Source organism: Ictalurus punctatus, chromosome 17, assembly GCF_001660625.3.
Source record: "Ictalurus punctatus breed USDA103 chromosome 17, Coco_2.0, whole genome shotgun sequence".
NCBI classification, from domain to species: domain Eukaryota; kingdom Metazoa; phylum Chordata; class Actinopteri; order Siluriformes; family Ictaluridae; genus Ictalurus; species Ictalurus punctatus.
The window spans coordinates 2,783,421-2,799,477 of NC_030432.2; the positions used below are offsets into that span (position 1 = coordinate 2,783,421).

At 44.5% G+C, this 16,057-nt stretch overlaps 1 pseudogene; it reads right to left on the bottom strand.

The window, feature by feature from the left end:
- Positions 1–3,911: 3,911 nt before the first annotated feature.
- On the bottom strand, positions 3,912–6,267 carry LOC108277593 (galactose-3-O-sulfotransferase 2-like; annotated as a pseudogene).
- Between the last annotated feature and the right edge of the window lie 9,790 nt (positions 6,268–16,057).

Sequence of the window (16,057 nt, forward strand, 5' to 3'; positions counted from 1 at the left end):
CCTTCATGCTCCGCCAAGGACGTCGCTCTGCCTTCATGCTCCGCTGAGGACTTTGCTCAGCCCGCCTGCCCTGCTGTGGTCATCGCTCTGCCTTCATGCTCCGCCGAGGACTTTGCTCAGCCTGCCTGCCCGGCTGTGGATGTCGCTCCACTTCCCTGCTATGCCGAGGACGTCGCTCCGCTTCCCTGCGCCGCCAAGAACACCGTGCAGTTTCCTGGCTCTGCCTGGGACATTCAGTCCAGGGGGCCGGGTCCGCCAATTAAATGGGATAACTCATGGCACTCCGGGAGGAGTGCCTTTGTGGGGGGGGGGGGTTCTGTCACGATTAGCTAGCTACTACTAATAATAACTGTGTGTCACGATTCCCCCTTGAAGCAGCGTGCTCTAAGGGCAAATGCGCGAGCACCTGCTTTTCCATTGTTGACTGTAATGACTTCTGGACACGTGTGTTTTGTTTGTTTCTGTCTCCTCCCTGTTCTGTCATTGGCTGGGATTTCATGTGGGTCTGAATTGCTCTCAGCTGCTAGCAGTTTAGACGCTGATTATGTCCGCATATATACGGCGCGCCTCCCAGCACACAACGCGGAGGATTAAATCTTTAGAGTTAGTTTAGTTTGGGTCATAGTCACGGTCCATGTTTAGAGTTAGTTCGCGCTGGATTATCCGCTTCCAGTCCCTCGTCATAGTTCGTTTCTTGTTTTGTTTATCGACCTAGATTCCTGCCTTGCCCCGTGTAAGCCTGTTTGCCAATCGCCTGACCTCTTGCATGTTTGTGGATTACGTTTTGGATCACGTTTTGGATTTGTCTGCTTGTCTCTCTTTCTAATAAACAACTGTTCATCCAGCACTTGCATCCGTCCTATCTCTGCTCCGTCACGATTCGTGACACTGTGTTGGAACAGCATTTGAGATACAGCCATAGAACTGTGTGTGATTGAAGTTCTTCACAGTTTAGAGTAGGTGAAGCTAATCATAAAGGGCTAGCGATTCCCTTTAGGTTACATTTTTTTTCCCTCCGGCAAAATATTCAAACGATTGCTTTACCCAAATAATTCCTCGGTATATGTCCTACTACTCTAAAATGTGACTGTTTTGCATCCCAAATGTTGAATGCTGATGTGCAAATGTGTTTGTATGTATATGTTTGAGTTTTACGTGAATGCACAGACTTACACAAGCTACCAGGTCCAGCTAACAAACAGCTGCCTCACGTGTTAGCCTTTCACGCCCACATAACTTTGTTTTCCTGTACATTTGTTGGTTGTTGTTGTTTTTTTCCATACGTATGTCATTTGAACTCAACATGTGCGATTAAACTGGTGACTTTTTCTTTCTTTTGCGTTTGGTCGTTCGTTAGTTTGTTTGTGGTGGTGTGAATTCTTTCATATGAGGTACAAATAAACTAAAAGAGCTCGAACATAATTTCTTGATCAAACTGTTCCTTTAGAGTCTATTTTTATTATTATTATTATTATCTCTATTAATTAATTAATTTTGATTTATTAGTAAATAATCCGTTCAAAATTTCTAATAATAAATATTCACAAAATTATAAGTGAGGTCATGCAGATGCACTTTCTAACTACCTTGCTAAATAATTTATTTATTATTTTTTTTTATAGGATGACATGGAACAAATAGTTGGGCCTGGTGTCCAATCAGGGTTTACCTCATTAGCAAAATAGCAAAGACATTTGGGAACTGGGAAGCTACCATGGACTCCTTAAGCGGGAGTCTTTTATCGTTTAAAAGAGACTTGTCTGAGAAAGTGTGTTTCTCTCTGTACCGTGTGTGATGGAGTGGGAGAGGGTGGAGGAGGACAGGAGGAAGGTGGAGGAGGGCGAGTGACCAGTGATAGTGTGGGTGAGAGGTGTTTTTATATGCACAGTCTGTACACACCACCACCTCCATCACACCTTCATACTGATACAGCACCACTTTTTATTCTTAAACCTCCCAAAATACAGATTAGATCCAGAAGGTTCAGTAACCACAAGACTGACACTTACTCACATCTAACATTCCCCGTATCAGCGTCAGGTCCAGGTGTCTTCTTTTTGGCATTATGCACCAGTTCACGTTCCTTCTGTAGTGTGGTGGTTAGAGAGTGCCGATACTGCGGCTCCTGCTGGTCCAGGTTCTGATCCTCCCTTTGGCAGGTTTAAGAATAAAATGTGCTGTTGTATTGTGAAGTGTTTCATGAAGTGCAAAAAACACATTCACACACACTTGTTGCTTTTGTCCTTCTCTGGTGTACTGGTTAGCGTTCATCCCAGGGGTGAGGCTCCAAAAGGTGTGGGTTTTCTTCTGCCTTTTGACTGGTTTCAGACTAAAAATTGCTGCATCCTCATGAAGTGATTTATAATGATAAAAGTCCAACACGCACTGGTTGCTTCTACCTGTCTGTGGTGTAGAGGTTAGAGTTCATGTTTGTTCGTTGGTTGTTGTTTGTGTAGGTTCTAACCCACCTTTTGTAGGGTCTAAGTATAAAAAGTGGTGCTGAAGCAGTATGAAGGTGTGTGACAGAGACTCCAAAAAGGTTCCATGCGGTATTAGATGCATATTTCTGTTAGTCTGCATGCGATAGATTATTAGTGCATGAGCTATAACATCTACACAATTAAGTTTAGTGTCAGCACAAATCTTATTAAGCCTAGCCTTAAGAGTACTATTCATCCTTTCCATCATTCCTTGTGATTGTGATGGGGATGGGTGATAAACCCATCCCAGTCTCTGCTTTATCCTCAGCTGTTGTAACACTGTTTTCACTGTTCTCTGGACAAATGCTGATCCATTGTCAGAACTTACCTGTGATGGTATGCCAAATCGAGGTATTACTTCTCTTGTCAAAAATGTAATCACTGTTCCTGCCACCTGGTCTTTTGATGGTATTGCTTCTACCCTGTCACTTATCATCAACCTTTTAACCTGTACTCATTTTATCATATCCACATAATCTATTACCAGATGTTTGAAGGGTCCTTCTGGTACTGATATGCACCCTATTGGTGCTGATGTTCCTTTCCTGACATTGTTTTGAGCACAAACTTCACACTCAGATAAAAAAAATTTATCTACCATTGCTTGCAAATACGGAGACCAGTAACCTCGTTGTTTTATTGTTTTTATCAGGGTAAGGTAACATTACCTGATGCTAGCATCGACGTTAGCATCGATAGTTTGATAGTTACTAGTCGGTTTCCATTGATTATTTTGCAAAATTGCATACGTGAAAAGATTTAGCAAAACCTTTATAGCTGATAACATTGTTTGCTAATGTTAGCTAGCTTTATTTGCGGTGAGAATGTGAGCATTTTTGTTTTGTTCAGTGAGTCAGTCAGACTGAGATGCTCCAGCTGAATGAAACTCGCACCGGTTAGCATGAGAGTCTGTCTGATTAGCTTCCTTCACATTCACGCTCAATTCCACTCACTGCAATTGCAGTTTATTTGTCCCGTAAGCTTTACTATGTGCTAATAATTCAGGTCATTTCTTTACCTTCAGTTAGAGTGACATTAGCCTGCGTACCACTCACTTCTGCAGCAAATAATAATAATTGTCTAAACTTAGTTTTCAGAAAAACAGTGAAATATTTACAAATATTCCCCATAGCTAACCAATTAATCACGATTTTAAGACCCAAAAGGATCTTGCAAAGCGCAAAGCTAATCACAAGTAAAAGAACTAACAGTTGATCGGTTTTGTGTAAATAGCATTTGACATTCATTTGTATTTTTTTTCTGACTGCTGGATTTGAACAAATTGCGATCTTCTCCACAGCATAGGCTAAGGCACATTTAGCATATTTCACTGTTTAATGTCATTCTTGTTTCTAACAGAATCTGTCCTGCTTTGCATGATCAAGTTGCACTTCTCAGCAACAGGCGCACTGGTGCTGTTCCTCTTAGCATTTATGATGTGTTTGCCAGGGGTGGGGTGCTTTTTTCTCCCTCCACTTCAGCAGCGATATCAGGGAACTGTTTAACGTACAAAGCCCTGGTGTACTGCAGTTCAGGCATGATGAGCCTGTGACAAAAACGGTGTGTGTCGTTGTCCAATCCCGGGCGAATGTTATATCCCTGGATAATCGCTTGGCCATATTGGAATGGCATCATTGACAAATCACGTACGTGAGCTGGATCCACGGCCCCGCCCTCTGAAAGGCAGGTTTTCTCCAGTACTGCCCTTCTGGCTCTGAGAAGCTCCACTTCCTCTTGGAGCTTAGTGCGCCCTAGCGATGTATCTATCCGCCTCCAGAAGCTTCCGTTAAAGTGTTGGTAGAGTCGCCAATCCAATGAGTTCCACTTCTTCACCTGCTCGGTCATTTCCACGCTCAGCGATTTGCGTGTTATCTCACTTCGGCTGTTCAGACGGAATGACATGACGTCGTCCAGGGTCCAGCAGAGGGCGTGTCTGAGCAACACCATAGACTCATCGAAGTACTCTGAGATCAGGATGAGGTGGAATTCACTCTCCACGGCGGAAATCAGAGCCACGGCTCGTTCGTCCAGTTCCGCTTCGCCGGACGGTGCCGAGTTGTTGAAGCCGAAGTCGAAGGTCAGGATGTTACAAGCGTAATGGTTATCAGGCACAGTATCGTCATAAGAACGGCCTTCATCGAGCAGAAAGTCCTCGAGGGTCTTGAAATTGCTGAACGCCTCGATTGATTTGTAGTACGTGAAGAGAGACTCATGGACACCAGATTGCGCAGGATGGAGAAATAAAACATGTCCAAGGGCATGACCTTTCTCACTTGAGAGACAGATATTTATACGTTTAATATATTACACAATATTCGTCACTAATATTAGTCCAAAAACATGATGGATTTCTGAAGGAAATAAATCACATTTTTGGTAAATGATGAAATATAAAGATTGTGGTCATGCCTGGGCCCCACTAGAGCATAAAGGGGTGTATTTTTTGACAGATTTGTGAAATAACAAATAACAGTTTAGCTGAACTGTCATCCACCATTTTGTTTGTTGTTTAAATCTGAAGTCTGTTTTGTTGATGAAAAGTTCCAGGTACAGATAATCAGGATCATTGGATGGGACTCATTATCTGAGAATGACCTGAAAGTGTGTGATTATTTTTACTCTCCACAAGTCTTACAAGTCAAGACGTGTAAGGGTGAGGGATTAGGATTGTGTAAATGTTGTAGTGTGGCCCAGGCATTAGTGGTACGAATATCAAATGAAATGTTAAGTTTTATGCGTAACACTAAATGTATAATCTAGGAACATTCCTGGAGTAACCCTGACCTGCACGGGTTGGTGTTTTTCCTCCAAACTCGCTCCCTAGAGGCAGTTACATTTATATTTTGTTAACTGATCGTAGACTAACATATTGATAGATTTTTGGACACAAAATTTTAGTGTAGATAAACCAAGGAAAAATGTTGATAATGTAACTTCCTGGTTTTTTTTCAATAGATATATGATACATGTGTAAGCTAGCTAGTTGTGGAGAACCCAATACATTACATACTGCTATATTGGCTGTAATACTAACTAGCTAACACAAAGTCCTTCTGCTTGGTGGCCATCTTGGTGATTCTCCCGGGCAGTAATTTCCAGTCAGCCTCCTTTCCACTTGAATAAAGAGAGACCAATTGACCAGAACTAGACCAGAATCTGACAGGTCTGGCGATTGGCTCTTTTTACTGAAGGGCGGGACTTGTGTAATATGCTGCCATGTTGAATGTTACGTATTGCCCTGTTCATATTTTAAGCAGTAGGCAGGATCTACTCAAAATGTCTCAGACTAACATTAGCTAGCTAGCTTGCCACTTGTATTGTGATTAGTCGCACACATAGTCCCTCAAAACGAATGACTTCTGGTGTATGTTTGGGGGGTTTTTTTTTCATAAGCACTGAAAAGGTAACATAATCCCGGTTCAACCCAGTTTAGGCTTGATAATTAGCTCATGGAGTCAATCAAGTGAAAAGACCAAATATTTGATATTTTAAAACACTCCCTTGTTTTTAAAAAAAACTTTCTGACTTCAAGCCCTTGGAAGCGCATGTTGTTGCACATGATGTGGAACTCTGTCACTCGGCGAGACTTCATGCCCTTGACAAAGTGCGACATGAAGAAGTGCGGGTAGGAGAACTGGTAGATGTTCTCTGGCAGCGCGAAGGTCAAGTTGTGGGTATCGCCATAGCGATACAGGATGTTGAGGATGGTGCTGCTGGCCGTCTTGTGCGTTTTCAGGAAGAAAACATGGTTCTTGGGTTGACACGTGCATGCCGTTTCTGTCACTAGTCAAAAAGCTCGATGTTTGTTTGTTGTTCCTGAGGGAAAGAAAGATTCTTTAAGAAGGAAGGATAATTAAATGCGGAGGGTTTTTTTTTTTTTCAAAATCCAGCCAAATTTGATCAAATCTACCAATTTACAGATCCATCTATGACTAAGAACCCAATAGATACAGTGACTTGCATAATTATTGTCCGCCCCCCCCCCCCCCCCCCCAACCCCCCAACCCCTGAGCTTTTCCACTGTTTGTAGTGGAGTTGGGAATTAATCTACTTTGCAAAATTATTTTTTGTGAGAAGTCACAATAGAGTCAAGCACCACATGAGATTGGATGAAGTCTGCAGCTAAAAAAGCAACAGGTAACACTAGCATTAGCAGTTTCTTTCAGAAAACAGAACTAATTCTCAGATAATCCCTAGACAAAATAAAAGCATTGAAGAAATGTTTGAAATTGTTGAGACAACCTAGGACACATAAGTGCACATTAAACGAATGAACTGAACTGAATCAAATTGGTGATGAATCGAATCGTAATGTTGATGAATCTGATCATATTGAGAAGAATCGAATCGTATGGAACCAAATTGAACCATATCATTGCTGAATTGAATCGCATCAGTGCTGAATCAAATCATTTTGAGCCAAATCAAATGAATTGAGCCAAATTTAATTAAATTAAGCCAAACTGAATCGTATTGGTGCTGAAAGGAATCGTATTGGTGCTGAAAGGAATCGTATTGGTGCTGAAAGGAATTGTATTGGTTCTTAATCGAATCGTATAGGTTCTTCATCAAATCCTATTGAGCCAAATCGAATTGTATTGATCTAAATTGAATCGTATTGGTTCTTAATCTAATCATATAGGTTCTTCATCAAATCCTATTGAGCCAAATCGAATTGTATTGATCTAAATTGAATCATATTGGTGCAGAAAGGAATCGTATTGGTTCTTAATCGAATCGTATTGGTTCTTAATCTAATCGTATTGGTGCTGAATGGAATCGTATTGTTGCTGAAATAAATCGTAGTGGTTCTTAATCGAATCGTATTGGTTCTTAATCGAATCGTATTGGTGCTGAATGGAATAGTATTGGTTCTTAATCGAATCGTATTGGTGCTGAATGGAATTGTATTGGTGCTGAAAGGAATCGTATTGGTTCTTAATCGAATCATATTGGTGCTGAAAGGAGTAGTGTTGGTTCTTAATCGAATCCTATTGGTGCTGAAAGGAATCATGCTGGTTCTTAATCTAATCGTACTGGTGCTGAATGGAATCGTATTGGTGCTGAATGGAATGGTATTGGTTCGTAATCGAATCATATTGGTGCTGAATCCATCATTAGCTCACAAGCATTACACCTTTGTAATGACAATGAATATAGGTGTAGTAACATGTGTGTACATTTTTGGCAATATTTTTGAGAGCCAAATGTAATAACTAATATAGAGAAATGTGATGACAACCGATTTGGTACATTTCACATGTTTGTGTGTGTCTCACGCTGTGGCTTTCCCCCAGTGCTCACTATCATGAGTATAATTTACGGTGGAGATGGGCGGGTATACCCACCACGTTTTGAAACAGATCACGGCAGAGATGCATCTATAGTTGTTTTGTTTTTTATGCAAGGAGGAAGCGAAATTGACAAAATTGTTAGAAATACAGCTCTTTGTTCAGTGGTGTTGTTATCACTGTGTCGAAAATAGAAATAAAACAATAAATAATAAATAATGGTCCTGCATATCGGTTATCGGCCACATAAACACGCAAACAATTGGTATCGGTAATGAAAAAAATCAACATTGGTTGATCTCTAGTTGAGATGTACAGGGGGACGAATACTTATGCAAGGATTAGTGTGTGAAAGAAGCATCAGCTCATTCCCAAGCCTTTAGTGTACTTTCTGTGGTTTCCGTCATATTTCACAAGCATTACATACGAACAATCAAAAGTGACTCCAAGATGATAAACGACTAAAACCATCGTATTAGTATTACATTAGTAATTAAATGCATTATAGATGTTTAGTGTACTATAATATTAGAACTCCCCAAAACTGATGAAACGCACTCAGTAACTGCAACGCCACAAACAGGATGGTCAAAAACACCAACACACGCCATAGAAACCTGCGAAACACTGCCCTTCCACACCTATAATTAACACACACACACACACACACACACACACACACACACCCACATACACAGTCTAATTAATAAGAATAGTTAATTAATAACTAATAATAATTTTCTATAACTAATTTCTTCAACAACAAAAAAAATTGTGAAGTAATCATACTTGAATGTATTTGCACTTTTTCACAAAGACCACACCAGTCTCGTTGCATAGAGTCTTCAGGCCGATGTCTCATGTTCTTAATTGTCTTTTAACTGTGTACAAAGTGTTCCCTAATACTGTGCATTTAACCACTACACTGCAAAATCCCCAGTGTTGAATTAACACCTATTCCCACCATCTCTGTGCATCGTCCTGTGGTCAAAAAGAGGAGGACCCCTGCACCACAATGCACCCCTGGACCTATAAACATAGAGCATGCCGCTGCATCCAGTGATGCAAGTTAGGGCTTTACTATGCAAAGCAGAAACCATACATAAACACTGTTCAGAAGCGCCACAGACTTCTCTGGGCTCGGTCTCATCTGAGATGGACGGTAGCACAGTGGATTTGTATTTTGTGGTCTGATGAGTCAACATTTTAAATGTTTAGGGACAAAACAGCCGTCATTGAAGGAAAAGGACCATCCAAGCGTCAGGTCCAAAATCCAGCATCTGTCATGATATGGGGGTGTGTCAGTGCCCATGGCATGGGTGTGTGTCAGTGTCCATGATATGAGGGTGTGTCAGTGCCCGTGGCACTGCTCTTGCTCTTGTGGTTGTGCTCTTGTACGCTTCTACCTGTGCAAGAAGAGGTAGAGCTCATAACGAGTATTAAAGACAGAAATATCCTGATACACCTCAGAAGTATTTGGATACCTGTTCGTCTCATAAGTATTGTGTGCCGTGATTTTCAAGACAACAATATTCCACTTCATGCCAGCTGACTAACATCCAAAATTAATCGACATCTTCTGACTGATCAGAATCGTTCAGTAGCGCTGTGGAGTAAACATGTAGAAAACAGAAAGTCCAAAAGGAGAAATAGCTTTTAAAAAAGCTTTATATTCAATATAATTTAATACTGAATTTTTAGACTTATCCTCATCATAACTAACGCTCATGTGCATAAATTCAGTATGTCACCTGACCTGATCTGAATCTATACCACAGGCACACAAGAAGATGGAAAGTGTGTAAATATTGTCTTAATAAAATCAAACTGGAGTAAATATCCTCATGAGAGCCCTGTTTCCTCACACCACCTCCTCTCTATTCAATACTAAAGTTATAACATTATTTACAATTTATTACATAGCTACATTTATAGTTATTAGTAGCCTATACATATTTATTGAGTCAAATTAATCATAATTTGGGTCATAAAAGGATGTAATATCCATAAAAAGCATCAACCATTTTCATGGAAGTTATATTTTACAATAATTCGATTAAATTCTTTTTTTTTTTAATCACCTATAATATAAACAATAAAATAAATAACAATAATAATAACAACAGCAAATCATTTAATCATTCAGCAATGGGAAATTTTACTTCAACTGTATTACTGTTTTTTGTTTTGTTTTTTATTAATCTTATTGACCGTAAAGATTACTTTCTGTTACTGCGGTAATATTTCGAGTTACATGTGAGTTATTTAAGTTATTGAATGAGTTTAACACGACGCCTGTCATGCTCTCATCGTGTGTTTACTGTAGAAAGTCGTTCATTAAGATTAAAAACAAATGTAAATTACATGATCTCAATGTCAATCTCAGTCTAATCTAACAGCTCAACTAAACATATACCACGGGGTAAAATATCTTTAATGCGTCAAAATAGGGGTTTTATTCATAAAAATTAATGTGTTGTTGTATCATAAGGCATGGCTCATGGTAGTGTTACATTACATTTTAGCAACATATAAAATGTAGTGTCGCGACGGACCGAAAGCCGGTGTGCATAATAAGAAAGTCGCTCCTTCCCCGACTGTAGCGCCGGCACGAAGCGGACAGCCTCGTGCCAAACACACCATCAGCCGGAAGGACCGTCACGGTGGGGCGGGACCGTCGACGCTACACCGGCCGGCGATTGGGGAGTCCGTTGGGGAAATTCCACCACTCAGGCGATGGCGGAAGAGGATAAAAGGACGCTCTTCCGCCCGTGCGAGGAGAACGGCTAATAGACAGACTACGTGCGCGCTCTTCAGCAGCAGCAGCATCTCTCTCTCTCTCTCTCTCTCTCTCTCTCTCTCTCTCTCTCTCTCTCACTCTGAAGGTGCGACTGCGGACGAGACCGCCGGGTGGTGAGATCGCGTTTGAAGGTGGATGACGGCACGGGAAACGCCCACACACCTCTCGGGAACCCCGACACGCCCTCAAGAACGTCACGACACCTGCCACACCCCCACAAAACCCCTCACACTCACCTCCTCACTACAGACAGCTCCCACACAGACAAATAAAACCCCCGTTTTGAATAAACCTGTCTCTTGTGGGTCTGTGCTCCGCCCTTCCCCCGGCTAATTCCCTTACACTGGTGGAGGATGCAGGCATAGAGTACAGACTCGCCTACAACAACAACAGCCAAAAAAAACAAAAAAAAAAAAACACATGGACCCCGCACTGAAACACCTGCTGGAGACTAGCATCCTGCAGCAAGCAGTGAAACAGCAGCTCGCCGAAAGCCTTCAGGTCGCAACCCAGACGCTGATTGACCTGTGGACCGAGACCCCCGCCGCCTCCATACCCCTCCCCGACCCGGGACGCGAGGTCCGCTGCCTGCTTCCCCCCCTCGCTCCCGAAGAAGATCTCAAGGCATACTTCGAGGCCTTCGAGGGTATTGCCCGCCGGGAGGGATGGGACCGTGATGACTGGCCTCGTGCCCTCAGCCCACTGCTCACGGGAGAGGCACGCACGGCCTACTATGCACTCGAGCCGGAGGAGGCTGCCGACTACACGGTGATGAAGGAGGGAGTCCTGGCATGGTGTGGGCGAACCCCATACCAGGCAGCGACAGAGTTCCATCGCTGGGCTTATCGACCGGGGGCCCGACCACGCGGACAGCTGAACACCCTCGTTCGGATAACCAAAAGGTGGCTCCGGCCGGACCGGCATACCGCCGCGGAGGTGGCGGAAAAAGTGGCTACAGACCGTTTCCTGAGGGCATTACCCCGCACAGAACACCAGGTCGTAGGGGCACAAGCAACGACAACGCCCCAGGAGCTCCTAACCGCCCTTGAGCGAACCATGGCCACCCTTGAGCTCGGCCAAGGTGAGCAGCGGCTCCCCAACATGCCCTTTGGTGCCCCTGGCCCCCGGCCCGACCGCCAACCCCGTCCCGGCACCTGGAGGACTCGCCGGAGATCGCCCGTTCGGGTAACCCCCATGGACGAGCCCATGCCTATGGAGCCGGAGATGGAACCTGCCCGGCCGCTTCCGAAGCCATGGTTAGCGGGCTGTGCCCTCCATTTACAACAGCCACCGGAGGGCCCCACCCTGACGGTGTGGGTTGAGGGGAGCCCAGTAACCGCCCTGCTGGACACCGGGAGCACGGTGACCCTCGCCCGGCCCTCCATTCTACCCAAAGGACATTGCCCGGGGGGGGTTCTCACCGTAACCTGCGTACATGGGGACACCCGGGAAGTTCCCGCAGCCGAGGTCCAGATCCGGGGCAAAGCCGGGGTCTGGCCCCTCTAGGTGGGCCTGATCCCTGAGCTCCCGGTGCCCCTGCTCCTTGGAAGGGACTGGCCAGAATTCCCGATGGGCCCAGTGGCCGAGTCCGGCAGGCTGAGTCTGGCAGGCCGTGGCGACGCACGAAGAGGACCCGGGCCCGGCAGGCCTACCGGCAGGCCTACCGTGCCCAGGATCACGGAGACGCCGCCACGGAAGGTAAGACCCCCCAACACACTAACCCTCTGTCTTCTGTCTTTTACCAGATGAACCGGGAGGGGACCCCAAGATGGGAGGGGACCCCAAGCACTGCTGGGCCCAGGTGCAAGTGATAGAGGGAGTTGACCAGAGCCCTGACCTGAGACTCTCTACCTCGTACTTTCTCTTCCGGAGCGGTCTCCTCTATCAGTGGGCCTGCCACCGCGGGGAGCAGGTGGACCTACTGGTGGTGCCCAAACCAAAGACTCAAACAGTAATGCATCTGGCTCATGCCCATCCCCTTGGCGGCCACCTGGGGCCATGAAACACCCTGGAGAAGCTGAGGGATCACTTTGTGTGGCCTGGGATGGATGCGGAGGTCCGGGACTTCTGCCAGCAATGCCCGCAGTGCCAGCGCACTGCCCCACGGAGGCCCCCGCCGGCGCCCCTTATCCCTCTGCCCATTATCAGCGTCCCGTTCGAGCGAGTGGGCATGGAACTCGTGGGCCCCCTTCCCAAGTCTGCCCGGGGCCATGAGTACATCCTGGTCATTGTTGACTACGCCACCCGGTACCCCGAGGCGGTGCTGCTGCACAAAGCCACCTCCCAGAACATCGCCAGGGAGCTGGTACTCCAGTTCAGTCGGGTAGGGATCCCAAAGGACGTGCTGACCGACCAAGGTACGCCTTTTGTGTCTAAACTAATGTCCGATCTGTGTCGACTGTTACAGGTGAAGCACCTTAAGACGTTGGTCTACCACCCGCAAACCGACGGGCTGGTCGAGCGGTTCAACCAGACGCTCAAACGGATGCTGCGCCGGGTGGTGGACAAGGAGGGGAGGAATTGGGACCTCCTCCTCCCCTATGTGCTTTTTGCCGTCCGAGAGTGCCCCCAGGCGTCCACGGGCTTCACCCCCTTTGAGCTCTTGTTTGGACGGCACCCGCGAAGCCTAGGAGGAGCAACCATCCCCCTTCCGCTCAGTTGTCGAATATGTGCAGGAGATGCAAGCGAAGATCGACCGGGTAGCTCCAATAGTCTGGGAGCACATGCGCGCCACGCAGGAGGAGCAATGAAGGGTATACAACCACCCAGCGCAGCCCCGAGAATTCCAGCCGGGGGATCGAGTCCTCCTGTTAGTACCCAGCAGCGCCTATACAGTCCTCGAGCGCCGGGGCCCTGTCAACTACCGCCTGCAACAACCCGGTAAGCGCGCGGGGGAGAAGCTCTACCACGTGAACCTTCTAAAGAAGTGGGTGGCCCGGGACACAGACCGTGGCAAGCGTACCTTGGTCGGTTTGGGGGAGGATCTTACCCCTGCCCAGAGACAGGAGCTCACCGAGTTGGTAGACCAATTCTCTGATGTGTTTTCGGCCTCCCCAGGGATGACACAGCTGGTCCACCACGAGATCAAAACTCCTCCCGGCGTAGAGGTGAGACAAAGGCCCTACCGTGTTCCAGAGGCCTGGCGCAAAGCCATCGAGGAAGAAATTGGCCGAATGCTGTGGGATCGCATCATAGAGGAGTCCAGCAGCTCCTGGTCCAGCCCCATCGTCGTCGTGCCAAAGCTGGACGGGAGCATGCGGCTTTGCAACGACTTCCCGAAGCTGAACCAGGTATCGGAGTTCGACAGCTATCCCCTCCCCCAAGTGGACGACCTCGTGGAGCGACTGGGGAGGGCCCGGTTCATATCTACCTTGGACCTGACCAAAGGTTACTGGCAAGTTGCGCTAGCGCCGGACACAAGACCCAAGACGGCCTTCAGCACGGCCACCGGCCACTGGCAGTACCGGGTTCTCCCCTTTGGGCTACACAGGGCACCCGCAACGTTCCAGAGGTTGATGGACATCCTCCTGCAGCCCCACCGCATGTTTGCAGCTGCCTACCTGGACAACGTAGTCATCCACTCCTCCACATGGGCAGACCACCTGTTTCATCTAGGGGAGGTCCTGAAGGAGCTCCGGGAGGCCTGCCTGACACCAGCCACACCCCCACAAAACCCCTCACACTCACACACACTCACTTCCTCACTACAGACAGCTCCCACACAGACAAATAAAACCCCCGTTTTGAATAAACCTGTCTCTTGTGGGTCTGTGCTCCGCCCTTCCCCGGGCTAATTCCCTTACAGTAGTAATATATTGCACAAATTGAACATGTTTTAAGTAAGAAAAGTTGGTGTTTATTTGAAAAGTTTCATGTAATTTTAGCCGAGTAAAGGTAAAGGTAAATATGTGAAAATACTCGGTCTTATTGGCTGACAGTTCTCAATTCTGCCAAATGAAAGCTCACAGTCAGCGTGAGGGAAAATTATAAATATGTGTACACCAATTTATTATGATTTTTAAACCAGTAAAGGGGTTGAAACTGAAACAGTAACAAACAATGAAGTGTAAATGTCTATATGAGTTCCAGTTTACATGAATATAATATGAGCAGAGCATAAGAAAAAATAATGTAAAAACTCTGCATGGCTCTGTAGCAGCTAAACCCATAGCTTAGAGAGCACCGGGTTTTGTTTCCTCAACAAGTGTTGATATGTAAAACATATACTGGACAGCTGTACTGACTGCAGAAATTATTAGGGGATTTATTTATATTTTTGGAGTTTAAAAAAAATAATTGTTAGTACATAACAGAATAGGTGATGCATATTAAAAAAAAAAAAAAAAAAAAGACATCCCAATAAACATTAAGGTCTTTTGAAGAGAATACTCGTCTTTCTTTATAGTAAGTAAACTAAATTAAACGATGACTAACAAAATATTTTTAGTTTTAGCTTAAGTGAAAATTCGACTTTTGTATTATAATTTAGCTTTTGTTTATGGTGAAATTTAAGTAGTAAAAAAAAATGTTTTTTTAATTGTTATATTGACCTACATTAACATGTTAGATTGTTTCTAAAGAAAATCGAAATATTGATTAAAGTATAATTAGAAATGATAGTTTCTACAGAAAGTTAATAAAATTGCCTGTTTTTAATTAATTAGTTTATTGAAGAAAAAAAAAACTGTACTTAAGCTATATGTAATATTAAATACTAGGTTATTCCAAGTTGTAACATTTTTAAAAAAATGGTGTATAGTCTTTATAATAAATAATAAATAAATGTTTGTCTTTGGGAAAATAAATATTTTTGAGTAATATTAAAATCACAGTTTATGGTTTGAAGCAAATCTTCAATATAATTTGAGAAAAGCAAATAAATTTGGGTGTACCAAATTAGAGTAGGCACATTTTTTTCCCCTCAGTTTAGCGAACATGAAAAGCCAGTTCATCATCTGGGAATGTGGGCTGTGCGTGCTGGAAAGGGGGCATTCGCAATTTGCATATTCATAGAAGGCTCTTTTTTTTGGCTGGCATGTCATATATATATATATATATATATATATATATATATATATATATATATATATATATATATATATATATATATAAAAAATAAATAGTATAAATGTATTACAGCCCAAATATACTCCAGCTTCCTCCCCCAGTCCAAAGACATGCATGGTAGGCTGATTGGCATGTCCAAAGTGTCCGTAGTGTATGAATGGGTGTGTGAGTGTGTATGTGATTGTGCCCTGTGATGGATTGGCACCCTTTCCAGGGTGTACCCCACCTCGTGCCCCATGCTCCCTGGGATAGGCTCCAGGTTTCCCCGTGGCCCTGAAGGAAGGATAAGCGGTATAGAAGATGGATGAATGGATGGAAGTCAGAGAGACGGCGTGTCATTTGATTAAAAACAAATTGTACGAGTACGGAATGACAAATTGTCCACCATTATCCTGGAAATCATAATCTTTAAATCAAAA